The 27,418-nt window shown below is 40.9% G+C and overlaps 2 long non-coding RNA genes, 8 other non-coding genes and 1 pseudogene across 10 annotated transcripts in view; all 11 read left to right on the top strand.

The window, feature by feature from the left end:
- The window catches only part of LOC129487440 (uncharacterized), a 108,701-nt gene extending 94,764 nt beyond the window's left edge, over nucleotides 1-13,937 (top strand). Inside the window, exons 32-40 of the long non-coding RNA XR_010122324.1 lie at nucleotides 1,069-1,129; nucleotides 2,007-2,094; nucleotides 2,937-3,023; nucleotides 4,106-4,187; nucleotides 5,092-5,178; nucleotides 6,861-6,936; nucleotides 9,217-9,289; nucleotides 12,873-12,938; nucleotides 13,411-13,937. This is a non-coding gene — a long non-coding RNA (uncharacterized lncRNA). The remainder of the gene's footprint in view (nucleotides 1-1,068; nucleotides 1,130-2,006; nucleotides 2,095-2,936; nucleotides 3,024-4,105; nucleotides 4,188-5,091; nucleotides 5,179-6,860; nucleotides 6,937-9,216; nucleotides 9,290-12,872; nucleotides 12,939-13,410) is intronic.
- On the top strand, nucleotides 139-210 carry LOC129488991 (small nucleolar RNA SNORD113/SNORD114 family). Its single transcript, XR_008659822.1, has one exon. It is a non-coding gene; the product is annotated as a small nucleolar RNA SNORD113/SNORD114 family (small nucleolar RNA).
- Nucleotides 1,446-1,517, top strand: LOC129488993 (small nucleolar RNA SNORD113/SNORD114 family). Its single transcript, XR_008659824.1, has one exon. It is a non-coding gene; the product is annotated as a small nucleolar RNA SNORD113/SNORD114 family (small nucleolar RNA).
- Nucleotides 2,434-2,505, top strand: LOC129488977 (small nucleolar RNA SNORD113/SNORD114 family). The gene has a single exon (XR_008659809.1). It is a non-coding gene; the product is annotated as a small nucleolar RNA SNORD113/SNORD114 family (small nucleolar RNA).
- On the top strand, nucleotides 3,554-3,623 carry LOC129489006 (uncharacterized; annotated as a pseudogene).
- Nucleotides 4,527-4,598, top strand: LOC129488981 (small nucleolar RNA SNORD113/SNORD114 family). Its single transcript, XR_008659812.1, has one exon. It is a non-coding gene; the product is annotated as a small nucleolar RNA SNORD113/SNORD114 family (small nucleolar RNA).
- Nucleotides 5,491-5,562, top strand: LOC129488983 (small nucleolar RNA SNORD113/SNORD114 family). The gene has a single exon (XR_008659814.1). It is a non-coding gene; the product is annotated as a small nucleolar RNA SNORD113/SNORD114 family (small nucleolar RNA).
- Nucleotides 8,617-8,691, top strand: LOC129488987 (small nucleolar RNA SNORD113/SNORD114 family). Its single transcript, XR_008659818.1, has one exon. It is a non-coding gene; the product is annotated as a small nucleolar RNA SNORD113/SNORD114 family (small nucleolar RNA).
- On the top strand, nucleotides 9,637-9,710 carry LOC129489017 (small nucleolar RNA SNORD113/SNORD114 family). The gene has a single exon (XR_008659843.1). It is a non-coding gene; the product is annotated as a small nucleolar RNA SNORD113/SNORD114 family (small nucleolar RNA).
- On the top strand, nucleotides 13,853-13,926 carry LOC129489018 (small nucleolar RNA SNORD113/SNORD114 family). The gene has a single exon (XR_008659844.1). It is a non-coding gene; the product is annotated as a small nucleolar RNA SNORD113/SNORD114 family (small nucleolar RNA).
- Nucleotides 13,938-14,323: 386 nt separating the features above from the next.
- Nucleotides 14,324-26,222, top strand: LOC134737433 (uncharacterized). The gene is made up of 3 exons (XR_010122325.1): nucleotides 14,324-14,498; nucleotides 24,334-24,555; nucleotides 25,485-26,222. It is a non-coding gene; the product is annotated as an uncharacterized lncRNA (long non-coding RNA).
- The last annotated feature ends 1,196 nt before the right edge of the window (nucleotides 26,223-27,418 follow it).

Below are 27,418 nucleotides of genomic sequence, written 5' to 3'. Positions count from 1 at the left end.
TTCTGTATACATATTATTTATATGTATACAGCTCTCCATAGGGTTTTGTAAATCATAGGATTTACAATTATTAGTAATGAATTAATGAATTAATCAACTAATGAGGCAGAATTAAACTGAAAAACAGATGATCCATCCTGGATTGATGGTGGCTACTGGTGGCATATGAGTCACATATGATGAATACGTATCTGGAACTCTGAGGTCTGTCACAGAAGAGATCTGGCCTATTGCATCAGTTTCAAGTGATCCTGTAGACAGAGTTCAGAAATATAGAACATAATTTTTTTGGCATTTGTGTTGATGTATTTTCATTCTATTTTTATAGCTGGTCAACGCAAGGCTCAATAAACACATACATAAATAGATACAGCTGAAAAAGTTGAAGCATTGGCCAAGTGTAGCAATATATGATAAGGCAAGAAGCACTGGTTTTTTTTTGTTTGTTTTTTTTTTTGAGATGGAGTCTTGCTCTGTCTCCCAGGCTGGAGTGCAGTGGTATGATCTTGGCTCACTGCAACCTCCACCTCCTGGGTTCAAGTGATTTTCCTGCCCCAGCCTCCCGAGTAGCTGGGATTACAGGCACCTGTCACCACACCTGCCAATTTTTTGTATTTTTAGTAGAGATAGGGTTTCACCATGTTGGCCAGGCTGGTCTCGAACTCCTGACCTAAAGTGATCCGCCTACCTCAGCCTTCCAAAGTGTTGGGATTACAAGCGTGAGCCACAGCATCCGGCCAGAAGCACTCCTAATATCTTTTGACACAGCGAAGTCTACAGAGATATAAATGGTATCTTCTGGTGACCTCTGTGGCTACTGATGGTATAGACAGTACAAATTATAGACAACATTCAATTTCTGGGTCAATGGCAATTTCAGAATTATGCATTTCTTTAGATAAAATGAATATACTGCAAATAATTGTTGTCGAAATGACTAATGATTGTTGTCGAAATGACTAATGATTGATAGGTGACAAGAAAGGGTCAGTAGTGACAATATCTCACTTGTGTTATCCTCTTCTCTGCTCTGTATTCCCTAGAATGATTGCACTTTGCTGATTGAAGGATTCCTTCAAGTCCATGTGCTCCACTTGCACTATTTTTAGGATGGAGCCTGGAGACCTATGTAAGTAATAGCAGAAGTCCTCCCCTTGCTTTGGGTGGTTTGTTCAAGAGCGTTCAATGTATTATAAAAAGGTGTATATTATAATCAAAGATGAGCAATTGTATTTAAATAAACATGGGCATGATGTGAGGATTATACTGAAGATGTATACATGAGAAACTGAGGATAATTAATAAAATAAATATTCCTATATGTTAGGAATATCATGGCTATTCTTGTGGTTTTGTAAATCATAGGGCTTAAAATTATGGTTAGTGAATTAACAAATTAGTCAATAGACAAGGTGGAAATGAATAGAAAAATAGAAGATCTGTCCTGGTTTGATGATGACTACTGGTGGCGTATGAGTCTTTTGCAATGAATGCATGTCTAGAACTCTGAGGTCCATCACAAACAAAATCTAGCCTATTCTGTATGTTTGAAATTATTTTACAGACAGCTGTCAGGAGTATAGAATGTATATGTTTTTGGTATTCATGTTTACATGTTTTGATTCTATTTTTATAATTGATCCATATGAGAATTAGTAAACAAATACAAATAAAGATGAATAAATTCGAGCATTGTCCAATTATAAAACTAAGGGACAAGAAACACAATTAATGTATATGAAAGAGTGACATCCACAGAGAAATAAATGGTACATTCCTGTGGCTTCTTTGGCTAATGCTGTTATAGACAGAAGAAAGTATAGGTAAATGTTCAACTTCTGGGTCAGTGACAGTTTCAAAATTATTCATTTTATTTTCAGTAAATGAATTAAATATACTCCAAATAATGATTGCATGAATGACTGACTAATGATAGTTGAAAAGCAAATATCAGTATTGAAAATGTCTCAATTTTGTCATTATCTTCTCTGGTCTGTATTCCTCAGAATGAACAACTTGTGCTATGTTAAGGATTCCTCCATGATCACGCGTCCCGTTTGTACACCATGCTTGGGAAGGTGCATGCAGACCAATGTTAGTAATAGTCAAAATTCCTGCGTCGGTTTGTGTGGCTTGCTAAAGAGGACTCAATGTATCATGAAATGGTGTATTATATAGTCAACGATGGTCAACTATGTCCCAGTGATATTTATGAGAGGGATCTGAAATATTTATTGATAATGAATATATGAAAAATGGAGAAGAATTAATGAAACAGATATATCTGTGTTAGAATGATTCTGTATAAAGATAGGGAATATCAAGTCTGTTCTTAGTGTTTTGTGAATCACAGAGTGTAAAATTATTGCCAGTGAATTAATGAATGAATTCAAAGACAACATAGAAATGAATGCAGAAAAAGAGGGTCAACCCTGGATCGATGATGAGCACTGGTGGAGTATGAGTCACATACGATGAATACATGTCTGGAACTCTGAGGTCCATCACAGAAGTCAGTTTCCTCTGTTTCAAGTAACTCTGTAGACAGATGGCAAGAATATAGAATGAACTTTTTTTGTTTATGAGTTTTTATTTTATAATTGGTTCAATGAAAGAATAAAACATATATGAATAAATAAAATAAATAAGTTAAGCATTGTCCAATGATAAAAATGTGTGATGAGGAGTATTTAATACTTATTTAAATTGATGAAAGCCAAAAATAAATCTAACATATCTAATCTTTTTGGCCAATAATGAAGAGATAGTATAAATTATACGCCATTTTCATGTTCTGGGTTAGTGGCAAGTTCAAAGTTGTTCATACTTCAAATAATGATTACCTAAATGTTTAATTAAAGATAGGTAAAAAGGAAAGATCAGCGATGAGAAAAATCACATTTTTGTTGTTATTTTCTCTGCTCTGCACTCATCAGAATGGACGTACTTGTGATGATTTAAAGATGCCTCCAAGGTCACGTGCTCTGTTTGCACCATGCTTACGAAGGAGCGTACAGACCAATGTAAGTAATGGTCAAAGCTCTTGTCTTGGTTTGAGTGGTTTGTTTAAGAGGATTCAGTGTATTATAAAAATGTATAATACATTATAAAAATGTAATATATTGTAGGAATATATTATATATATTTCTATAATATAATGTAGTATAAAATACATTATAGGAAGACATAATACATTATAAAAGATATACATTATAGGAATATAATATATTATAGGAATATCTAATATATAAAATATATATTATAGGAATATAATCTGTATATAATATATTCCAATATATTATAGGAATGAAATCAAAGACGGCCAACTCTTTCCCAGTTAGAGGAGTGATATGAAGTACTATATTGAAAATGCATATATGAAAAATGGAGATAATGAATGAAAATATATATCAACATTATAATGATTCTAGGTAGGGATTAGGAATATCAAAGCTCTTGGATTTTTAAAACCAAAGATTTTAAACTTATCAGTGAATTAATGAATTAATTATTAGACAAAGTAAAAATGCCTAGAGAAAAATAGGAAGAATCCTGGTTCAGTGGTGACTACTGATGTCATGTGAGTCATAGAATGAATACGTGTCTGGAACTCTGAGGTCCATCACAAAGTCAGTTTCCTCTGTTTCACACGATTCTATAGGTAGATGTCAGGAATACAGACTCAGTTTGTTTTAGGTCTTTGTGTGTTATGCATTTATATTTTATTTTATAATTGGACCAGTGAGAGAATCAATAAGCAAGTATTTGAATAAATAAAGATGAATAAGGTTAAGCGTTGTCCCACTATAAAAATATTTGATGAGGCAGCAAGCACTATTAATATGTACTGAAACGGTGATAGCCAAGGAAAAATGAATGATGCATGCCTGTGGCCTCTCTGGCGAGTGATAGTGTAGACAGTATAAACTATAGATAATGTTTAAGGTATGGATCAGTGGCAAGTTCGAAATCGGTAACTTTCTTAAGAGAAAATGATATATACTTCAAATAATGATTGTCTAAATGACTCATTAGATGAAGGTGAATCATGAGCGAGACTGTCCCATTGTATGCTCTGAACTCCTCTGTGCTTTGTGCTCTGCAGAATGGATGAATTACGCACCTTGAAAAGTTCTTCCATGGTCACCTGAGGCATCTGCGTCGTGATTAGGCTCAGGAAGACTAATGTGAGTAATAGTTAACATTTTTTACTTCCTTCTGGTGCCTTTTTAAGAGGATTCATTGTATTATAAAAAGTGAATGACATTATCAAAGATGTCCACCTGCATCCCAGTGAAAGATATGGAAATGATATGAAGCATTGTATTGATAATGCATATATAAAAACCTGAGGATAGTTAATTCAGAGGTATATCAATGTTGGAATGATTCAGTATACAAATTAGGAATATTAAAGTTATTCTCAGGATTTTTTTGAACCATAAAGACTTAAAATTGCTATTAGTGAATTAACGAATCAATCAATAGACAGGGTAGAAATGAATAGAGAAAGAGATGAACAATCCTGGATCGATGATGACTGCTGGTGGCGTATGAGTCATATGCGATGAATACGTGTCTAGAACTCTGAGGTCCATCACAGAAGAAATCTAGCTCATTTTCTGTGTTTGATATAATCCTTTAGACAGGCATCAGGAATATTAGATAAGTTTGGTTTTGGTCTTTGTGTTTACATGTTTTAATTCTATTTTTGTAATTGGCCAATATAAAAACCAATAAACAAATGTATAAATAAAGATGAGTAAGGTTAATCATTGTCCAGTTGTAAAAAATATTTGGTGAGGCAAGAAACACTATTAATATGTATTGAAAATAGTGAAGTCTGAAAAGAAGTACATGTACATGCCTGTCACCTCTTTGGCTATGGTGATATAGACAGGATAATTATAGACAATGTTCAAATTCTTGGTTAATTGGAAGTTTGAAATTGTTCATTTTTTTAAAGAGGAAATGAAATAAGTTTACTCCAAATAATGATAGCTTAGATGACTAACTAATGATAGGTGAAAAGCAAGGATTGATAGTTAGAATGCCTCTCTTTTGTTGTTATCTTCTTTGCTCTGTACTTAGAATGGATGTACTTGTTCTGATTTGAGGACTTCTTCATGGTCATGTGTTCTGTTTGCACGATGCTCAGGAAGGAGCATGTGTACCAGTGTGAGTGACAGTCAGATTTCTTGCATTTCTTTGGGTGGTTTATTTAAGAGGACTCAATGTACTGTGAAAAAACATGTCATATAATCAAAGATGGTGAATTTTATTTAGTGAGGGATATTGGAGTCAAAAGAAGTATTATATTGATAATTCACATATGAAAAACAAGATAATTCATGAAACATATTAATGTCGGAATGATTAGGGATATCTTTTTGGGTTTTGTGAGTCATAAGGTTTAAAGTTATTATTAGTAAATTAATGAATTAATCAACAGACAGTGTAGAAAATAACAGAGAAAAGAAGGGCCAATCCTGGATCGATGATGACTACTGGTGGCGTATGAATCATATACAATGAATATGTATCTGAAACTCTGAGGTCCGTCTCAAAAGATGTCTAGTCTATTCCCTGTTTCAAATGATCCTACAGACAGATGGCAAAAAATAGAATGTATATGTGTTTGTTTTTCATGTTTATGAGTTTTTATTTTACATTTATGATTGGATCAATGAGAGAATTAATTAATAAATATACAAATAAAGATGAATAAGAGCTGGGCATGGTGGCTCACACCTGTAATCTCAGCACTTTGGGAGGCCAACACGAGTAGATCATTTGAGGACAGGAGATTGAGACCTACCTGGCCAACGTGGCGAAACCCCATCTCTACTAAAAATACAAAAATTAGCCAGGCATGGCGGCATGTGCCTCTAATCCGAGCACTTGGATGGCTGAGGCACATGGATTGCTTGAACCTGGGATTCAAAAATCTGCTTGAACCTGGGAGGTTGCAGTGAGCCGAGATCACGTCACTGCAGCTTGGGCAACAGAGCAAGATTCTGTGTCAAAAAAAAAAAAAAAAGGATAAGATTAAGCATTGTCCAGCTATAAAAAATGTGGAAAGACAAAAAGCACAATTAATACATACTGAAATTGGTAACAACTAAAGAGAAATCTTGCATACCCGTTACGTCTTTGAATGAGACAGACAGTATAAATTTTGACCATATTCAAGTTCTGGGTTAGGGACAAGTCCAAAGTTATTTTCTTTTCTTTCTTTCTTTCTTTCTTTCTTTCTTTCTTTCTTTCTTTCTTTCTTTCTTTCTTTCTCTCTCTCTCTCTCTTTCTTTCTTTCTTTCTTTTCTCTTTCTTTCTTTCTTCTTTCTTTCTCTTTCTTTCTTTCTTTCTTTCTTTCTTTCTTTCTTTCTTTCTTTCTTTCTTTCTTTCTTTCTTTCTTTTCTTTTGAGATGGAGTCTCACTCTGTCACTCAGGGTAGAGTACAATGGCATGATCTCAGCCCACTGCAACCTCCGCCTCATGGGTTCAAGCAATTCTTGTGCCTCAGCCTCCCTAATAGCTGGGATTGCAGACGTGTGCCACCATACCTGGCTAGTTTTTGTATTTTTAGTAGAGATGGGGTTTCTCCATGTTTCCCAGGCTGGTCTTGAACTCTTGACCTCAAGTGATCCACCTGCCTCTGCCTCCCAACATGCTGGGATTACAGGTATGAGCCACCACATCTGGCCAGTTATTCATAAAAAAATGAAATATACCTCAAATTAATGAACATATAAACGAGTATAAATGTTTACACATTCATTTATTTGAGGTATATTTGAAAAGCAAGGATCAATGGAGAGAAGGTCTCATTTTTGTTGTCATCTCTTCTGCTCTGTACTCAGAATGGAAGCACAGAAGCTGGTTTTCACTAGTTAAGAGCTGTATGGTCCATCTCTGTGCTAGAAGCTGGAGACCAATGTGAGTAATAGTCAAAGTTCTTGTCTCATCTTGGGTGTTTTGTTTAAAGGTTTATAGTGCATTAACAAAAAATATGAAATATAATCCAATAAGGCCATGAGTAGCCCAGGGGTAAATATGGAATGGATGTGGAATGTTACACTGAAGGATGCTTGTATGAAAAAGCATGTCCTCTGCTATTAGGAAAGGTAATAATGAGGGGATATGGTATTGTGAGGATAAGTGTATATACAGATTAGAGATATCAAGGCTCCTCTTGGGGTTTTGTGAGTGATAGTGTTTAAAAGTTATTAATGGTGAATTAATGAAGTAATAAATAATGTAACAATGAATGAAGAGCACCAGAGCTAATCCTGGATCAATCGTGACTACTGGTATTGGATGGGTCTTCGTTAGTGAAGAAGACCTGAGGGTGAAGATGGAACCCTGAGGGCCATCAGAAAAGAAATATAGTTTTTTCCCTCTTTTGGAAGTGATCCTATAGACAGACATCAGGAATATGCAAGGGTCTTGTTTTTGCTCTTTGTGAGCACGAGTTTTCAACCTATTATTATAATTCGATCAATGAAGGAACCACTAAACAAATACACAAATAAATTATGTTGGATGGGACTAAGCATTGTCCAACTATAAAAATAATTTGTGAGGCATGAAAAGCTATGATATGGCCAGGTATGGTGGCTCACACCCGTAATCCCAGTACTTTGGGAGGCCAAGGCAGGTGGATCACCTGAAGTCAGGAGTTCGAGACCAGCCTGGGCAACGTGGTAAAACCCCATCTCTACTAAAAATACAAAATTAGCTGGGCATGGTGGCAGATGCCTGTGATCCCAGCTACTTGGGAGGCTGAAGCAGGAGAATCACATGAACTCAGGAGACGGAGGTGGCGGTGAGCCAAGATCACACCACTGCACTTCAACCTGGGCAATAGAGTGAGAAGAAAATCTGTGATACATATTGAAAACACCAATACCATTAGGAAATAAGTGGTATGATGTTGTTATTTCTTTAGTTAGGGATGTTATAGACAGTGGTAAATAATAATGAATGTTTATGTTTTGTGTCTGTGGTGTGACTGATACTGTCTGGCTACGTAGAGTACATAAAATATATGTTATCTCAAATAACCTATATGACTGAATCAGTGGAAGACAGAATGCAAAGAGTAATGCAGATAATGTCTTAATCTTTTCTGATCATCTCTTGTGCTCTGTACTCCTTAAAATAAACACATTCTGGCTGATTTTATCATTCTTTTTTAATGGTAAGATCCATGGTTGCATCTACGTGTTATATGGTGTGTGGAGACCAATGTGAGTGATAGTCAACGTTCTTGGTTTCAGTGTTTTTTAAAAAAGATACCGTAGTATTATTAAGAAGTGTTAAATACCATCATTGAAGGTAAACTTTGGCCCATTCGTAAAAATAGGATTAATATAAAGCATTATGTTGATTAATGCATATATATAAAACATTGAATTTAATTAATGAAAACATTGAATTTAATTAATGAGAGAGGTGTATGGCTGTGAGTAATATTGACATAGACAGATATAAGAGCTATTTAAGGATTTTACTCTCAAGGTTTTGTGGCTCTTAGGTAATTATTTTATTGTTAGTGAACTGTTAAATTAATCAATAAAAACACGTAGACACGAATTAAGAAAAGGAGCCCAAGCTCGAGCCAGTGATGACGGCTGGTGGCGTGTGAGTCATGGGTGATGAATACTAAGTGCCTGGAACTCTGAGGTTCAATATAATAGAAATCTAATCTATTCCTCTGTTGAAAAAAATCCTTTAGATAGATGTTAGTGATATCAAGGGCTGTTTGCTTCCAATTTTACAGTTCATGGATTGTGATTGTGTTAATATAAATGAATTAATGAAAGAATCAAACAAAGATTTGAATGATTAAACATGAAGAGAGAGAGAGGCATATTCTAACTGTTAACATATGTGGCAAGGAAAGAAATACTATTAATTAATTTGGAATGGATAATAAATGGGCCAGTGGTTTTTAACTCTCTCGCTAAGAATCATAGAGCCATGATAGAGCAGTAACACTGATTATTAGTTATCAATGGCTATGTGATTTTTAGGTCAATCCTCAATTCAATTGGGTCGATTGTAAGTTCAATATTTATTTTATTAAGAGGGAAATAAGCAAATATTAACATAAATCAATAAATACCAACTGACAGAGTAAATGGAAGGTAGAATGAAAAACTAATGGATAGAGAGTCTCAGATTTTGTCTTCTGCTCTTCCTTGTAATCCTCAGGACAGTCACTCCCTGCACTGATTCTGCCATGACCACTTGCTCTACGGTTGTTTTAAGGAACCTACAGAAAAATGTGAGTAATCGTCAAAGTTCTTGTCTTGGTTTGGGCCATTTAAGAGTGGTCAATGCATTATTAATAAGTAGAAAATATAATTAAAGAAGACTAACCATGGTCCCAAAATGAACGTGGAGTTGATGTGAAACATTATGTTGAGTAATGCATGTTTGAAACAATGAGGTCAGTTCAAGAAACACGTCTAATTTCTGTAGGAACTGATCTACAGTTAGACAACAGGATTATCACAGCTCTTGTCCTATTTTTTCTGATTCATGTCTATTTCTTTATTATAAAGTAGTAAATTAATAAATAAATGAAATAGACAAAGTCTAAATGAAGAAAAATATTGATGGTCTGTGGCCTGGTCCAGAGATGATGACTCGTGGGTATGAGTCAAGGATGATGAGTAATAGGAGTCAGGAAGTTTAAGCTCCAATATAAAAGAAATCTAGCCTATTGATCAGTTGGAAATGATCCTGTAGACAGTAGTTAAAAATATTCAGTTATAGGCTGGGTGTGGTGGCTCACAGCTATAATCCCAGCACTTTGGGAGGCCGAGGCGGGCAGATCACAAGGTTAGGAGTTCGAGACTAGCCTGACCAACACGGTGAAACCCTGCCTCTACTAGAAATATAAAAATTAGCCAGGTGTGGTGGCGAGTGCCTGTAATCCCAGCTACTTGGGAGGCTGAGGCAAGAGAAATGCTTAAACCCAGGAGGTGGAGGTTGCAGTGAGCCGAGATCGCACCACTGAACTCCAGCCTGGGCAACACAGTGAGACCCTGTCTCAAAAAAAAAAAAAAGTCAGTTACTCTATTCTTGTGCTTTTGTAATTCACAGATAATGATATATTATTACAAGTGAATTAATGCATGAAGAACTCAGGTAGAAAAAATAAGTGAATAAAAACATGGCCACACCTCGACCAACTATAACGTGTAATGAAGCAAGTCACAGTACTGATCTATTGCTCAGGGAGTGGGAATTATGTCAGATTTTTAATCTCTCAGAATGAGAAACATGTAAACAAATGCATGAGTTGTCCATGTTTATATTGAGTTGTCTTTGGTGTCCTGGTTGTCTTATCCCTAACTAGGGATGTTGTTTATATAAATAAAAAGCTATTTTTAAAGAGGGCCAGTGACAAGAATTTGTTCTATAACAAGAGCTATTGTGCTCACTAAATTCCATTACAAAGTGACATCATCTGTAATTACTTTGGTAATGATCAACTACGCATGTGCTACGATGATCTATGCTATAGTCTAGATCATGTGTAAGGATACTGATTTTATCTTAATAATGAACAAATACATAAGTTAATAATAATCAATTAGCTAAAAAGGATAAAGCAAGGGCCAGTAGCAAACATGTCTGAAAATAATGGTTGTGATGTAACTGGGTCCGGAGATTGTGTTCTTCTTAAGGCAAATATTTTGGCTCTTAGAAGTGTTTGCATAATTAGGCTATACATAGATGCACAGTATCAGACACGTTCTGGGTTTCTGAGGGTTTACATATTGTTCTGTTTCTTTACAAAGAATGAATAATTGGCCAAATTGGTTTGTGATTGAATGAATGAAGTGATATCAAGCACTGTTCAATGGTATGAAATTGCTCTGAAACAAGTATTTAGATCAATCTAATTGTGCATATAGGAGGCCCAAAGATTTAGGTTGTTGAGTGCATGGGTGGAGGCACTGAAGCTGACATGTTTTGGAGAGAACTCTCATTCTTGAATCAGGTGTTGGATTCAAAGGCATCCATTTATTTTATTTAAGTTCTGGGATACATGTGCAGGATGTGCATGTTTGTTACATCGGTAAACGTGTGTCATGGTGGTTTGCTGCACCTATCAACCCATCACCTAGGTATTAAGCCTGGCATGCATTAGCAATTCTTCCTGATGCTCTCCCCACCCTCCCCTGACAGGCGCCAGTGTGTGTTCCCCTCCTGTGTTCATGTGTTCTCATTGTTCAGCTCCCGCTTACAAGTGAGAACATGCAGTGTTTGGTTTTCTGTTCCTGCATTAGTTTGCTGAGGATAATGGCTTCCAGCTTCATCCATGTCCCTGCAAAGCACATGCTCTCATCCCTTTAATGGCTGCATAGTATTCCATAGTGTATATGTATCACATTTTCCTTATCCAGTCTATCATTGATGGCCATTTGGGTTGATTCCATGTCTTTGCTCTTGTGAATAGTGCTGTAGTGAACATACGTGTGCATGTATCTTTATAATAGAATGATTTCTATTCCTTTGGATATATACACAGTAATGGAATTGCTGGGTCAAATGGTATTTCTGCTTCTAAATCTTTGAGGAATCACCACACTGTCTTCCATAATGGTTGAACCAATTTACATTCCCACCAACAGTGTAAAAGCATTCTTACTTCTCTTTAACTTCATCAGCATCTGTTTTTTCTTGACTTTTTCATGATCGCCATTCTGACTGGTATGAGATGGTATCTCACTGTGGTTTTGATTTGTATCTCTCTGATGATCAGTGATGTTGAGCCTTTTTTCTTGTTTGTTGGCTGCATGTATGTCTTCTTTTGAGAAGTGTCTGTTCATGTTCTTTGCCCACTTTTTAATGGGGTTGTTTGTTTTTTTCTTGTGAATTTGCTTAAGTTCCTTGTAGATTCTGGATATTAGACCTTTGTCAGATGGATAGATTGCAAAAATTTTCTCCCATTCTGTAGGTTGTCTCTTCACTCTGATGATAGTTTCTTTTGCTGTGCAGAAACTCATTAGTTTAATTAGATTCCACATGTCAAATTTGCTTTTGTTGCAATTGCAAAGGCATCCATTTTAAATGCAAAATTAATAATTGAATTAATGTGACAAAAAAGAGGGGATTTCTGGCCAATTGTAAAAAGAGCATGACCCGATTATAAAAATTAATCTAAACTTGCTCACCTTTGATTAGAATATTAGAGCACAGTCAAAATTTAGGATGTTTCATTCCTTTTACCATTTGCATTCTACCCTCCAGAATGGATTATCATTGGTGAAAATTTTGGCTGGTAAGTCTCTGGGAAAGAAGGCTGTAGACCTATACAAATAATGCCCAAACTTCTTGTTCTTGGGTGGGGTGTTTACTCAGGGGTATTCAGTGTATTATAAAATAATGCATAAGTGACTACATCTATATACAGAATTAAAAAACAACAGGGATGAGAGTGTGTTACACACCAATAATTAGAATGAGTCCAATCAGAACATCTTTGGAATTATATATTTTTAATATCCCAGAACACTGAGTTGTATGAATAAATTAATAAATCAGGAATGTTCCTTCTTTTGGTAAGGATCATATAGACAAAGAATAGTAATAGTCAACGTTTTTGCTCTGGGAGAATGGTGAGTTCAAGTTTGTCTTGTTAAGAGAAACAGATAAATAATTTCACAAATTTATCAATACCTAATTATAAATAGCTAAGCAAATTAAGGGGGGAAACATGGATCAATTGAAATAATTTTTGATATTTTCACTCCCTTTTTGTAAGGGATATTCCTGCATATTTTGTGTATACATTTTTAAAGGTATAAAAGAATACATATTTATTTTTCCTTTTTTTCACCATCTGCTTTCAGTTCCATAGAATGAACACACTCATCACTACAATGATTCTGTAATGATGAAGACCTTTATGGGTCCATGTGAGTAATGATCCAAGTTCTTGTCATTGTTGGGATGGTCCATTTAGGGTATTTAGTGTATGATAAAATAATACATAATATAATCAATGAAGGCTACATAAGGACCAATGATAAGATTGCATTATAAATCAAGGTTCATGATGACTACTGTTTTGCACAACAGAAGCCCTTTTTAAAAGAAGAGCTCTACATGTTTAGGTCTGTCGGTATGGAATCTGGAGTCAGATGTACGTAACTCTCATAGCTTTTATGTTGGGTGGTTCCTTTAAGGGTGTTCCTGGTATTGTTAAAATGGATAATATGTTAGTTAATAAGATGAAGCTCCATTCACAAACCAGAGATAAAAATGTGGCATAAATCATTGTTTGTGATCAATTTCTACGATGGTTACTTCACATTCACTAAGTCGAAACCTAAATCTAGGTGTTTTCATTTGGTAATATCTTCTTTCATTTGGTAATATCATCTACAGGATGGGTAGACCAGAGCTGATTCAATTATTCTCCCGTGATGAGGAACTTTACCTTATCCCTCAGAGTAAGGAGAATGTCATGTAATGTAAGTAATAAAGTTCTTGAGTTGGGTTGTTAGTTCATGATTTCTATTGTCATTTAAAAAGATAATTAAATTTTAAAAGGTCATACATAGGCTTATGATGAGAATGTGTTATGGACCGAAATTAATCCAATTTAGCACAAATGAAGTATAAGAAAAAAACTTAGCTTTTCCATTCATTTTCAGTAGTTAAATGTCACATTGTATGTTTGTCTCATTGATTATTTAAAGACTCTTCTCTTGATAAAGGCTGTTACTCATTTATGGAGTCAGAATTCTAGTTGTTGAGTAGGATGGTGGTTCAAGTTTTTCATTTGATATCTAAAAATTGTTCAAATTAAATGTAGAGGGGCCATGTCTGGACCAATGATGTGAATGGAATGCATCTGAATAAAAATTATGATCAATCAGTTTTTGAACAACTGAGGTCCACTGCGAAAAGAACTAATATCTAAACATTTGTGGGAATAATGTCAGGAAAGTTTGGGAATCTAGTTCTGGAGCTTGAGAGGGTTCACAGATACTGATTTTATACGATTAGCAGATGCACTTGTGTGGATCAACACACAAGTATATTCATGAGTAAAGAAAAAGAGGTTAAGACATGGACCAATTCTGAGGGCATGTTGTAAAGCAAGGAATATAATTAATTCAGTTCTGAAATACCTTGGTCCATCAAGAAATAAAAAACAGATTAAATTTGTCACCACTGTGGGTAAGAAGCATCTAGATAGAAGTACTTAATAGTCAATGTTCTGCTCTTAGTTTGCTGTGGGTTCCCAGATGTTTGATTCATTAAGACAAAAAAATTAAAATTAAACAAACAAATACGTGTATAACTAAATAAATGGGTGCCAAGTATGAACCAATGATAAGGGTACTTCATTATTTTCTATATCTTCTTTGTAACCCCACAGAACAGAGGTAACTTGGCTGTTTTAATAATTATTTAAAGGATGAAGATCTTGACTGTTACCCATGTGACCAAGGAGAGTGTAGAACAGGGTGAGTCAGATTAAGTTTTTATTCTTGGTTTAGGCTTTTGTTAGAGATGATGATTAGTTATTATTTAAAAAGGAGAAATGACTTTATGCAGTCATAAAATCCAAGAAGACCATGCCTGAACCAATGACAAGAATGAATCCTGCCAGGTGTCATGGTTAATTCATTGTGCAAAACGAGATCCATTTAAAAAGAGGTTTGGTTTGCTACCTCTTAGATTAAGGAGATTATAGGCAGATTCTAGCCTTAGTCAAAGATCTTGTTCTTGGGTTAGTTGTGGTTCTCTTGGGTTTTCTTATTTTATTAAAAATAATAAATAGTTAAACAAGTACAAAGCACGTATGCTAGTAAAATTACAATGGCCACTCATGACCAATTTGGAGATTATATCATGAAACAAGGATTTGTTTAACTTGGGTTAACTGTTTTACCACTGTTTGAGGAGGTCATGGAAAGATTTAAATGATAGTCAATTTCTCCCCTCTTTCTTGGGAGTAGATTCTTTGTTGTTGACTTTGTTTTTGAAAATGAGTGGCTGACTAAATTAATGAACAACAAAAACACTGGAATGGACAAGAATATTCAAATGATAACATTTCATGAAGCAAGAATTATGATCCACACAATTCTGCTTCTCTGAAATCCATTTAACAGAAAAGAGTCAATCTGTTTTCTCTGTGTATAATGAGGTCAGAAACAGGTGTTAAAATATTCAGTGTTCTTGTTTTTGTATTTTGGTGAGTTCATGGAGTTGATTATTATGATTAAGGAAATAAGTATATGAAAAACTAAATTGGAAGAGGGCAAATCATGAACCAGTGGTTAAAATGTGTTTTGAAACAAAGATTATAAGTATTTCAGTTCTGCACAGTGGACTTTTATGAAATGAAACCTTAATCTTTTGTATCTTTATTTTAATAGTACATAGTACCATTCTGCATATACTATGGATATATTTTAGACATTTTTGCATGCTATTTACATTAAGTTTTTTTCACTATCTGAGTTATAAATTCTAGGGAATTGATTTATTTGGAGGTGGTGGTAGGAAACCCCTATACCCCACATTTTAAATTTTTCTGGCAGCTGATATCTAAGAGAGTACTAAAATAACTAATATTAAGGTATTAATTTCAGCTCAACAAGTATCGTTGCTAATTCTTGTCAGACCCCATGTCAGGAGTGGCATTGATATATGAATTTAGTCTAGTTCCACTCATCAAGTAGCTCTGTGAGATTAGATGGAGACCCACTTACAAATGCAGCAATTCAATAGAATAGGGTAGGTAGATGGGCTCTCTGTGAGACTAGAGGGAGAGCCACTTATACATGCAGCAATTTGATAAAATAGAACAGGTAGATGGGCTTTCTAGAAGCACAGGAGGTATGCCTTCAGCTCAATCTTAGTGTCAGGTGAGTTGTGGAAGAGATGACTCCTGAGCCAGTGACAGACTCACTAGTCCATAGCTCCGCAAAGCTGGGGACCACACTCCTCTCCTTCACTGCTCTGCCCCTTGTGCCTTACATGGACAGCACATGCAATAAGCATCTGTTGAATGAATAGGTGAATACATGGTGAATAAAAGAACGGAGGAGTGAAGCAGTATATGAACAAATGAGTCTTTGAGTAGACAAAGGAATTAATAAATGAAGTAATGAAAATGGGAAGGAGTACACGAATGAGTGAATGGATCAATGATAGGTCCATGAGTGACTGAATCAGTGATAAGTGGATAAATGCATGGCGAGTTAATGAGTGGGTGAGTTCATGTGTAAGTAAAAATGTCACAAAGTGAATGAGTGGATGATGAAAGACTAAGTCACTGAGTGAATGAATGGAAGATTAATAGGTCAAGTAGTCAAGAAATGAAAGACGAACATGTAAATGGATGAGTGAATCAGTGGGTCCACGAATTCTTGAATGAATTTATGAATTAACGGATAAATGAAAGTCAATGAGTAATGAGAAAATAAATGAATAGATGAGTCTATGTATGAATCAATCAATGAGTTAATGACTCAATGAAGAACCAAATGAATGAATTAATCTAGGAATTAGTGAGTTTACAAATGAATAAATCAAAGAGAGAGGAAACAACCGAATAAATTAACTGGGTAAATAAGTCAGCGAATGAAACAAATTATGAGTGAATAGATAGACAAAGGGATGGATAATTGATGGATATATTACAGCTAGTGAATAAAAGAGTGAATTAGTGAGTGAGCCAATGAGTCAGTGAATGAGTATGTAATCAAGGAATAAATTAGCTCTGGGAATGAGTAAGTGAATAAGTGAATGAGTCAATAAATTGGTGAATTAGTCACTTATTGAAGCATAAGGCAGTGAGTGAATGAACTCACACTGGGACTCTTTCCCTGACTGTTCCACAGAGAGTAGTCATGCCCCAGCCTCACACCACAGCATAAATAACTCAATCAGCATCCACCCTACGCTATCATGGGCGTTTGTTTACATGTCATCACTAAAGTGATGTGCTGCGGGGCCAGGAACTGGGTCAAATTATTCTCTGTATCTCTGGTGCCTGCCCAGCTCTGAGCCTCGGAAGAGTGCAGTAAATTGTTGCCGAATGAATGAACGATAGCTAAAAATACATGTGCTTTTTTGGAACCAGGATGGCCCGTCTGAGAATGGCCTGGGAGCTGTTCTTTGGGGAGGTGTGCTGTGTGTCAGATGGTTTGTGGCATCCTCCTACGCAAGTCCAGATTCTGCCTTGAGTCCAGCTTCCTGTGTCCAGTGCCAGACAGTGAGACAGGATACTGGCAGTTCGGACTGCCCTGGACATTGCCCCATCCTTGGGCAATGCTGGCTTGGCATGGTGAAATGGAAGCCCTAGGTCTTCCCGAAAGCTGTCGTTGCCTCTTCCAAGACAGGACATCAGAAATAATCCGGTCTTGTTTTTATGCCTCCAGTGAGTGGGCCCACTCCATGCCTTTCCAAGCAAACCACATTCCTCCTTGCTGTAGTTGTGGGACATTGGGTTGAAGCACCCCTTGACCTTTATCTGGTAGATGAGAATAACAATCCCTGCCTGCCTGGGTGGATGTGCTGCTTTACAGGAGATTATTTAATACATGTTACACACATAGCATGGTACCTGGGAGGAAACAGATGTCTCAGAAATGTTACATGCCAATTTTCTTCATCCCCACCCAACGTAGCTATATTTGATGATTTCAAATGCATTAATTTAAAAGCTCTCAAATGGATGTGATACTCAAATTCCCCTCTTCCAGAAGATTGGAGAGTTCAACTGAGTTCTAGGAAGAACGCCAGTCTGGATGGTATTCTGGGCCAGTCCAGACCTTCAAGATGGCATGGCACGCCCTTCTACCAGGGAACAACCAGTAAAATGAATTGGCAATACCCACGCTCTGTGTGTAGGACACATACACAAGACCCACCCTTCACCTCTCTACCCTTCCCTCCCTTCCTTCATTAAACACATAGGTATTCAGGGCCCATTGCATGCCTCACACTGGCCATTTCTTGTCTTCTCTTGTCTTGGCTGGCTCCCGACCCTGGATTTCATCTCTCACTGCTGTTCTTACGTCCTTCGTTTGAACTTGGCGATTGGTTCTTGGTCATCTGGTGTGGATACTGCCCTCTCCTTCGTGAGGACTTGATTTGGGCTTCCTACTTCAGAGCACATCAGGTAGACTCCCCCTTCTTAGTTCGGGGTATTGGGACCCCTATTCCGACTCTTCCAGATCGGCCGTTTTCCATCTGGGCGAGCTCCGGCCTCTTAGAAGAGCTTACGCTGTGTTGGTGGCAGGGAGACCTCTGAATGCTGAGGTTGGGCAGCAGTGTCAGCACGGAAGGCTTCGGGCTAGACTCTGAGGTTTGCTTGGCGACTGGAAGCTGATCTAGGAGAGAGGAGTTAGGTTGTCACTGCCCTCTTGTCCACAGAATTCCTTGGATAATGAGGCAAAACAACCTCAGAGCATTCAGCAACTTACAATTAATTTAGTTTTCCCATCCCTCCCACTGGATACTCACCTGTGCTGGGCCTGACACAAATGTCACCCCCTCTCCTATCTTCACAGCCCCGTGCCCTCTCCCCTAGCTTCCTTCCCACTGTCCTCTGTTCACACCTGCCCTTTCTCACTCCTCCATACTCATGCCAGAACCCACATCACATTGTCTGCTATGAGCTGCCAGTTTATCCCAAAGGGCTATGAGCTTCTTGAGGACAGGTGTTTTTTTTATGTCATTATAGCCCACAGAAGGTCTAGACATCAGGAAATGTTAGGTGAATTAGGTGTTCATCCAGTCATTCATTTATGCAAAAGGTATCGGGCCCTTTCTGTGTGCTACAGGCTGGGTGGTAGAAGTAAGTCATCTATCTTATAGGAAGTAGGAGAGATACCACCTCTGCTCTTATACAGCTCCAAGTCTTGGGTGAGAGATTTTAAGCAAATGTTTCTGGCAAAAGAATATAATTACACTCGTGATAAGTGCTATGAAGCCATGGCTCTAGGGACTGTCATTTGCTTGGCCAGCTGGGTTGGTCCTGATGCTCACAGGAAGTTCCCCTTGCTTCTCTCCTTGGCTTTGAGGACAGCCTGAGAGGAGGACTAGGACTCTAGCCATGGTCAGAGATGGCCAGTGGCTTTGGCCCCCTGGGCTCAGGTCCGTGGGGTGTTTGGACATCTAGGAGGAAAGAGGAATGACTGCACCTGGAGCTTTGTGCTTGGCTGTTACTTGAGTTCTGCTTGATAATGACCTGGGCGGTTGTGAGCCGTCGAGCCCTTTCCTTCACTCAAGCATCTCACCTGTTAACAGAGTCTCTGCTGAGTGTCAGGGTTTGGTCTTCCCTGGTCAACTTCCAAGTATTTCTCTCAGATATTTTGCCAAATGACAAACTAAAGGTAGACTGGAATATGAGTTGACTTTTTCTTTTTCTTCCACTGCATTTCATTCTGAGTTTCTTAAAGTGGTTGCCTGAGAAACAGTGATATCCTGCAGGCGGCCGGGCCACTGGGCATGTGCTGTTCCAGGCATCATCCCGGTTGCCTCCTCCTTCTGCCTTTGCTGTTCAGTCTCCACCAAAGCACCCATCCCTCCTCTGTAGCACCTCCAGTGAGCCCGCAGGTCCCTTTTCTCATCCGCACCACCATGCCACCCAGGCTTCCCTCATCTTGGGCTGGTCTTTCTGCTCCCACCTCCACTCTGTTCTCTTCCTGGGAGGTGGAGTTGGAGCAGTCTTTCTAGAATGCATGCCCCAGAGTCCCTGCTCCTGAAAGCCCACTCATGGCTCCCATAGGCCACAGGATGGAGCCCCAGTTCCTTGGCCTTCTGCCACGCCTCCCACTACATGCCCCCCGCCCTTGTGTGCTGCCCGGCAGAGCCTCCCCGGGTCTCCGGGCGTGTGTGTCTCTATGCCTTTGCCCCTGACCCCCTCCATGTGGTCACCCTCCCACTGCTCCATAGATGCAAGACTTCTCTTGCTCCCCTCCCCAAGGTGGGCTATGTTGCCCCACACTCTGGACTGTTACACGGCCATGAACTTGACCTTCATTCATAGCATCTGTTGCTTGGTCATGATTTGTTAAGGTGTCTGCTTCCACAACCAGACCTTCAGCTTCCTGGGTATAGGTGCTCTGTCCTGGGCACCTCAGACTCCCCCACTGTCCAGTACAGAACCCAGTGCAGCGGGGCTGATCATTAAGAACGTCAGTTGAATGAAGGAATGAGTGGATGCACAAAACGATAGTTGTATGGTCATACTGGGGCACAAATTATATCCCTGGCAGAGAACTGGGGTTCCTGGCATGGCAGAATAGCACCTCCTTCTCCAGCCAACTCCACTTTGCCTTCCACCTGTGACTCATTAAGAGATATGTAACCTTAATCCTTGAAATTGCCTGGGACGGAGCATGTTTTCACTCAATGGCATGAATGTGGGGATTTTTTTCCTTTCTTAAATAAATCTCACTCCCCCAGGAAGCTTGGACAGGATGTGGGCAATCGAACTAGCTCTTGAAACTGAACATTTTGCAAAAGGCCCCTTTCGAAATTTGAAACCCTGTGGCCACCGGCCAGAGCTGAGTCTGGCTTGTGGGGTTCGCGGGGGCCTCCTCTCAAAGAAGGGAAGGGAAGGGAAGACTGAAAATAAACCTAGGCTGATGGTTTGTGAGACAGAATTCCGAGGTCTGGTTTTGCTTCTCTGATGAAACTTGAGTGAGCTTGGCCATCCCCTTTAGCTCTCCTTTCGAACCTTTGGCCGAAGGCTCCAACCCTCCCAAAGCCAGAAGGGAGCTTAATTTGTCCTGAAATGGATGGGACAAGTGTGCAGGCACTAGGTGGGATGGGAGCTTTGGTCCAGGTTGGGAGGAGAGGGAACTCAGGGCCAGCGATCATGCAGTCCCGCTCAGAGGGCGGAGCGGCTGGAGGCTGACCCTTCTCCCAGGGAGCAGGCACTGGGTGGACCCTGACACTGGGGAGAATGAAAGGAAAATTATATCATGCCTATTGTGTGCCAGGCAGAGGCAGCAGTTCCCCTTTCATCCAGGCAATGTCTCGGGTCGGCGATGTCAGTTCCTCATTGTGCAGACAAGGAAACTGAGACCCGGGGCCCATCCCATCCACGATCAGGGCCCAGGCAGCTCTGACTCAATGTTCAGCGCTCTCTGCAGGCGTCCGGGCACTTGCCATGCAGAGCAATGACCAAGGATCACAGAAGCAGTGGGCGAGGGGATGGCAGAAAACAAAGTGTTAGGGTGCCCAGATGCCAGGTTCTCAGTGCTGGTGTCCTCACAAGTGGCTGTCCCTAAGCCCTTGCTGTCCTCAGTGGGTGGACACTGGACCTGGACTGACCCCTGGGACAGGAGGATTCAAGGTGTCTTGTTCTCTTTTGATTTCTTTTATCTTTTCTCTGCCAGGAAAGATACTGGTCTCTGTTCTTGGTTAAGTTCCCAGAACCATCTAAGTTTCGTGCCCCTCAGCTGTAAAAGGGAAGTACATTTCATTTGTTTATTCTGTAAAACTCTTGGTGTGTGCCATGGCCATGTACTGAGGACGAGCACATGTGTGCGGCCCTTGCCCCCATGGAGCACATGCATTGTCCTCCAGCCAGAGACCGCGCTGGGAGAAATCAGGGGTTCACTCCCGGTCAGAGGTGAGCATCTGCCTCTGCGTGCAGGAAGGCATCTCATGAAACCCCAAAGGCCCGGCAGCCACGGCACATGGAAGGAGTCACTCTCCTCCATATAGGGTGAGCCACGCTGGCCTGGTGGCATTCACGTGTTCCCTCCACCTGCTTCTCCTTCCTGAAGGGGACCTCAGTGTCCTCTGATGACCTTCTTCAAGAGAGACATTTCCTTCCTTCATTGGAGGCTTTAGACGGAGCCAGTGACAGCTCAGCTCAGGCTGTTTCCCATCTGTGAAATGGGAAGAGGGAGATTGGCATGAGTCCCTTGCCCTCTCCAAATTGGCCGCTAGAGAGAGGAAAGATGTTTCCATTCTGATCCCCACTCACCTCCGCCCCGTCCTTCCAGGCTCCTGATCCTCATTGTAATTTTGGAGCTATTTGGTGATAGTTTCTTTGTCCTTGGATCTGAGGCTTCTCCTACCAACACGTGTTTTTTCAACGTGACAAAACAAAAGCCCTGGGCCGGGCGCGCTGGCTCACGCCTGTAATCCCAGCACTTTGGGAGGCCGAGGCAGGTGGATGACGAGGTCAGGAGTTCCAGACCAGCCTGATCAACATGGTGAAACCCCATCTCTACTAAAAATACAAAAAATTAGCCAGGCATGGTGGCACACACCTGTAATCCCAGCTACTCAGGAGGCTGAGGCAGGAGAATCACTTGAACCCGGGAGCCGGAGGTTGCAGTGAGTCGAGGTCGCACCACTGCACTCCAGCCTGGGCAACAAGAGTGAGACTCCATCTGAAGAAAAAAAAAAAAGACAGCCCTGCTCCTGCAGCAGGGGCTGAACCCCATCCCTGACAGATGTTTCTGGTATCAGCAACAGCTGGTGACCCCAGCCAGCCCCCTGCCAGCCAGGGCTGCTGGCGGCCACCCAGAGGGGAGAAAGGCCATCCTGGGCACACGCGGCCCTGCTGCGGGCTCCCTTGCCTCAGCTGCCCACCCTCCCAACCCATTGCTGCTGGGCGTCTGGCTTCATTTTTTGATGGACTCTCCTGTAGGGTTCTCCGGGGAACCCCAAGCCAGAGTTCTGACTTCATAAAGGGCTGCTTAACTGACTCCCTCTGTCGTGGGGTTCCCCTGTCCTCCTCTGAGACCCTGGCCCCTGGCCCACTCATTTGCACGCAGCTGTGCTATATATTCCCTTTGCATCACACCCCACCCCCTGCTCCCTGCAAAACCCCACTGCTCTGCAGGGCACAAATCCAAAGATTTGGTGCTCATCAGAGTTGGAGAAGCCATATTGGAGGGGAGGGGTCCCAAAGGTAGCAGCAACCCCTTTAAAGCCATGGAGTTGGGTGCCAAGGGCAACCCAGGGCCCTCTGGTCCCATGCTGCTGCATTAAAGGTCTCCTGGCTTCTCCTCCCAGGCTTCCTCCTTGCCATCCTTTCTCAGGGACTGTGGCTGTGTGGCCTGGGTTTGGATTTGTATTGTGAGGAAGAGGAGACAGAGTGGGTGTGTGACAAAGGCTGAGGTGAGCAGGAAATCAAGCCTTGCTAGTTGGTTTTCTGGAGTGGAATTGAGCCTTAAGAAGTGAGATTTGTGGGGCCAGGTGTGGCGGCTCGTGCCTGTAATCCCGGTGCTTTGGGAGACCCAGGTGGGAGGATAGCTTGAGGCCGAGAGACCAGCCTGGGTAACATAGCAAGACCAAGTCTCTACAAAAAGTAAAAAGATGAGCTGGGTGTGTTGGTGCACCCCTGTGGTCCCAGCTACTCAGGAGGCTGAGGTGGGAGGATCTCTGGGGCCCTTGGGATGCCCCCCTACCCCCATATCTAGCGTGGCTTTGTGCCACTGCACTCCAGCCTGGGTGACAGAACAAGGTCCTATCTCTAAAAAAAGAAGAAAGAAAAAAAAATGAGCCTTGTGAGCTGGAAACAAGGGAGGCAGAGGTCCTTCAAGTTCCCCAGCCCAACCCTGCAGGACCCCCAGGGAGCTGTCCCTCCCTCCCTGCTTCCCTGACACTGTGCTGCCACAGTGGGCACCTTGCTGAAGCCTGCCAGTGTTGGGGGGGGGTGCCACTTGCCTTCTTTACAGAGAAGGAAACTGAGGCTCAGATGAGTGCAGACAGCCCAAGCCTGTCAAGTCTGGGGCGCATCTCACATCCCCATACCTGCCTCCAGTACTGCTCACCGCAGCCGGGACATACAGTTAGGGGTTTGAAGCAGAAGCTGGCAGCGGCTCTGTCTGCAGAGGCTGGTTGTCTTGTCTCACATCTGTGAGCTTGGGTCAGGGCCTCTTTCGCGTGAAGGTTTGCGTCCCAAGAGCACTGCAGCACATGTTCATGGTTTGCTCATCAGGACGAAAGAACTTACCAAACTTTCTTGGCCAAGTTGACCAATTTGGTGATTTTTCATAAAGCCCCGCGGCAAAGCATCTGGAAAGCTCCTTTCCTGCTCCTGACAGTCACCCCGAACAGCATGTTTCCAAATCCACAGAACATATGGGCTGCCGAGCTCAGAGCCTGGCTCCTGGCCCAGCCAGCAGGATGCTCTCTTCTTTCCCTGGCATGGGTGCAGGGGCCACTCTCGGCTGCCTGGGCTTGCCCCCAGCCCTAGAGCCTTGCCTTTGGTACCTACTCGCTTGCCTCCAAATTCCTGCATCCACGACCTCAGGGACAGCCCCCGCTGGGTGCTCATCTGTTATTAATACCAGCCCATTTCTTTCCCAGCAAGGAAAGCCTGGCTGAGGCAGTTCCTGGGCCAAGACTGCTGTGGAAGGAACTCTACTGATATGAGCAGGGCAGTGAATATGCAAAGCACAGCTCCTAAATCCAGGATTAGTTCATAGCCAGCGGCTATCAGAGCCTCAGATGGAAGAGCCAGCGGGAAGCCCCAGGCCCACCTGGCTGTATGGGACATTGACCCGGCACAGGGAGAAGACCCAGGTGGATGTAAGTTACAGTTACTGTTCTAATTCTGGGTTGGAGGCTGGGCTTATGCATGGGCACTGAATCCTTAAAACGTTAAATGAAGATACTAAAATAGAGCCACTCATGGACTCATGTTGATTGGTGTCAGAATAAAGACTGTAATCAGTCCAATTCTGTGTATATCTGAGTTTGAGGACAATGATAGTAATAATAACAATAGCAATAACTTGACTGGTCTAAACCTCGATGCATTGCTCTGCTTGGCCAAACCTGTATACCCCCCTTCCCCCATGTCCCTTTATCTCAATGAATGGCCTCAGTAATCCTGAAACCAAGGTCCGCTGCATCTTCTTCCTCCCCGGCACCCTCCAGGAGCAATCCATCACCAAGTCCTATCAGTGTGACACCGTGAATGTCTCTCCTCCTCGCTTCCTTCCAGTTGCCCCTGCCTGGTCAGGCCTCATCCTCCCTCTCTGGCCCAATTGGATGCCCTCTGCTTGCTTGCCTCGTCTCTGACTGTATCCTGTGGGTGACAAGCATGCGTACCTGGCACCACTTAAGCCCCCCTGTGGGCTCCAGGGGCCCAACTTGTGGTGCACCAAGCCACTCTATCCCCTTGGCCCTGTGTCCTTTCCTTTTCCTCTCTTGCTCCAGCGTCACTTGTAATTCCTCAGTTCACACCTCCGTCATGTCTGTCAGTCTCAAGATCTCCTCGACACCCCTAGTCCTTCTCCAGACCTGTTCAAGTGCCCCTTTCATCACTCCCCATGTGCAGTTCCATAGTTGTCCATTTCACATTGACTTCCATGTATCTGGAGGGCAGGAGCCAGCTCTGACCCAACTTGCTATTCCCAAAGTACCCTCTCAGTGAATGTGGACAGGTCCCCCTGCCTTGTTAATAAGTCATGTGATTGAGCAGGTTGTGTGACTTGCCCCTCTTGTCTCGGAAGGTCGTCCTGCCCAGACCTTGTGAAGGTGCAGTGGCCTGAGCCAGGCTTCCAAGAGGACAACCGTGATGGGCTCAGCGTGTGCGTTGCTGGGTGAGCTCTGCCTTTCCTGGTTACACTCTGAAATACCTGTGTACCTGTGACTAAGGGCCAAACTTGGACTAGATGATAGGCGATCAAAGATGGCCTTCGTGACAGGCTGAAGTGCCTGCGATGGCCTCAGAGAGGGGCTGGAATGCATGTGCTTCTCACCAAGAACATTAGCAAGCAGAGGCTGGGTCATTTCTGACAGCTGCTTCTCTGAGTGGAGGGCAGGGCTGGCTAGAGAAGTCCCTCATCTCTGGTCCCACCTAAGTGGTGGGAGACGTGTTACTTTGCAGCTGACCAGATGCCAGCTTGAAGTGGGGCTCAGGGTAACCTGCACATCCCTGCCCGAAGGCTCTTTTAAAAATTATGTAGCTAATTGCATTCTATTAACTTATTACCGTAATGGAGAGTGCAATAAGCAGGGGCCATGTACGTTTTCCCCATAAAATAACCTTAAGCTAATGGCTAACATTTATTGTACCTAATTTTTAAAAATATTTTTCCCATTAAAAAAGAAATACATGTTTATTATGAAAAGCTTAAAAAATATTGAAAAGAACAAGTGTAACAGCAAGACTCTGCCTAGTTCCCCCACTCACAGATCACCGTTGCCAACATTTTGGTGGCCAGCCTCCGCCTTTTGTTTTTTTCTATAAATTAGGTGTGTACGTGTCTGTGTGTGCTTAATTGAGTTTATCATTGCCATCCTGTCTTTTATTTCCACTAATTATATATCCTGAACATTTCCCATGCCATTAAGCAATTTCTTATCTTGTGCTTTTTAATGGTTACATAGGATTCTAGCAAATGGCTATATTGTAATTAATTTAATTGGTTTGCTTTTATTGAATATTTAGATCCATTTAGAAGTTGGATTGCGTAAGTTGGGGAGGAAGGACATCTTTGTTTATTCATTGTCATATACATGTCTGGCTCATTTTCTGCAGTTCATTCTAAATGTGGAATGTCGTGTCAAAAGATGTGATCATTTTATGGCCAAATTGCCCTCTTAATGCTTGTATCAACTTACGTTCTCAGAATTAGTTTGAGAAGTACTTGTTTCTCTGGGAATTATCAAGGTTGTTCACCTTTGCCAATTTGTCAAAACACAGTATTTCATTCTTTTCATTGGCAGTTCTTTTATTACCTGTGATAAAAAAAATATTTCCCCCTATCTCTTTTGGTTATCTTATCTGAATTGCCAGTTCAGGTTTTTTTCATTTTTCATTTAGTTTTTATTTTTGTCAAAGTCATGCATATGCATCGTTTTAAGAGTCAGATAGTTCTACAAGATCGTTGTAGAGCATCAGGCCTCCAACTCTCCCAACTCCACCCTAATACTCTGCTTAATGGGAAGCAATAGTTTTTAACCCCTTTAACTATTCTCTTGACATTTACATCCATATATCTAAGTAACATTGTTTTTCTCTTCTACTTCTTGATTTTCTTTTTCTTTTTTGAGGCTTAGGAATTATTGTGACTTTACAACTGTAGAAGATGAGCATTTGACTCCTTGGCCTCACCGCCCCCTCCTCCCTTCTTTCTGTGCACCATCCTCAGTATATTTAGTACATAGTTTGGGTTTGATCCAAATTCAGAGTTCACCTTTTTATGAGAGTGTAAGCATTCCTGAAATCTGAGCGACATAGCACTACAATTTACCTTCCCCTCGTGCCTATTTTTTTCTCTTGGAGTTAATAATTATCTTGTATTTTTTTCTCTTTGATTGGTTAGTTTTTTTTATGAGCCTAGCTGATTTATCCCTAGCCTCTCAATATATTCAAACACATTATTTTTAATTTTTTAAAAGATGTGTTTTATCCTATCTAGAAATACCTTCCTAGAGCCTT

Source organism: Symphalangus syndactylus, chromosome 8, assembly GCF_028878055.3.
Source record: "Symphalangus syndactylus isolate Jambi chromosome 8, NHGRI_mSymSyn1-v2.1_pri, whole genome shotgun sequence".
Classification (NCBI taxonomy): domain Eukaryota; kingdom Metazoa; phylum Chordata; class Mammalia; order Primates; family Hylobatidae; genus Symphalangus; species Symphalangus syndactylus.
This window is presented reverse-complemented; position numbering and strand designations above follow the sequence as displayed.